Consider the following 1,106-nt stretch of genomic DNA (forward strand, 5'->3'; position numbering starts at 1 on the left):
TGGCATTGACTTGTTGCTTGAGTGATTGAGAAGCTTCATTCATCTTGGCTATGGCTTTCTCAAATTTCAAGTTCATTGTGTCAATATGGGAGCATAGTTGGGAACCCAAATCGGCACTCAATTGTGTGACGGAGTCAACTTCATCTCTCCCTCCCCTAGTAGCTTTTCTTGGCCTACTATATTGAGAGTTGTGAACCTCCATCTCCTCTATCTTGGCCCAAGTTTGATTGTCATCGACCTCGGTGAATCTTCTATTAGAATCCATGTTGAGTACATTCCTTGCATCTTCATACAACCCATTCAAAAATTGTTGGACTAGAAACCATTCGCTTAGTCCATGATGAGGACAAGAGCGACATGTATCTTTGAATCTTTCCCATGCCTCATATAGAGACTCTTCATCTCTTTGCTTGAACCCGTGATTTGGGATCTTAACATGTTGGTCTTCTCCGGAGGGTAGAACTTCTTGTAAAAGGCAAGTGCTAACTTCTTCCATGTATCAATTCCAAGAGTGGCCTTGTCTAGGCTCTTCAACCATTGTTTTGCGGTTCCGATCAAGGAAAAAGGAAACAATACCCATCTAATTTGATCTTGAGTTACCCCCGTTTGGGAGATGGCATCACAATAGTTACAAAAAGTCTCCATGTGTAGATGAGGATCCTCACTAGGCATCCCTCCAAATTGACTTATCTCAACTAATTGTATGAATGCGGATTTGGTAATGAAATTACCGGTCAAGTGGGGTGGTGTTGGAGTACCATTAGGTAGGTTCTCCTCGGTTGGTACGGAATGAGATAAAAATTTAGGCATTGTAGGTTGATTTTATGGTTAGTTAGGAATTGGGTTCTCCTCTGCTTGTCTTGCAAAAGGGTTGGTAAACTCAACACTACCCGATTGAATGATACCAATTTCCACAAGTTCTTCAATACCCCCAATTGTTAAAGTTCCTCTAACGGTTCTTCGAATATTTGTCAAAGTTCTTTCAATCTCGGGATCAATAGGCAACGGTTCGCCTTGTGATCTCCTAGACATGAAAAAATCAAACAATTAGAAAACAATTAAAACTACCTTGAGGAGTTTGACTTCCCCAAGGTTAAGAAAGACAC

The 1,106-nt window shown here is 41.0% G+C and overlaps 1 pseudogene; it reads left to right on the plus strand.

Annotated features, from left to right (window-relative positions):
- Positions 1-332: 332 nt before the first annotated feature.
- Positions 333-431, plus strand: LOC141654017 (small nucleolar RNA R71; annotated as a pseudogene).
- Positions 432-1,106: the final 675 nt, after the last annotated feature.

Source organism: Silene latifolia, chromosome 4 (assembly GCF_048544455.1).
Source record: "Silene latifolia isolate original U9 population chromosome 4, ASM4854445v1, whole genome shotgun sequence".
Classification (NCBI taxonomy): Eukaryota; Viridiplantae; Streptophyta; class Magnoliopsida; order Caryophyllales; family Caryophyllaceae; genus Silene; species Silene latifolia.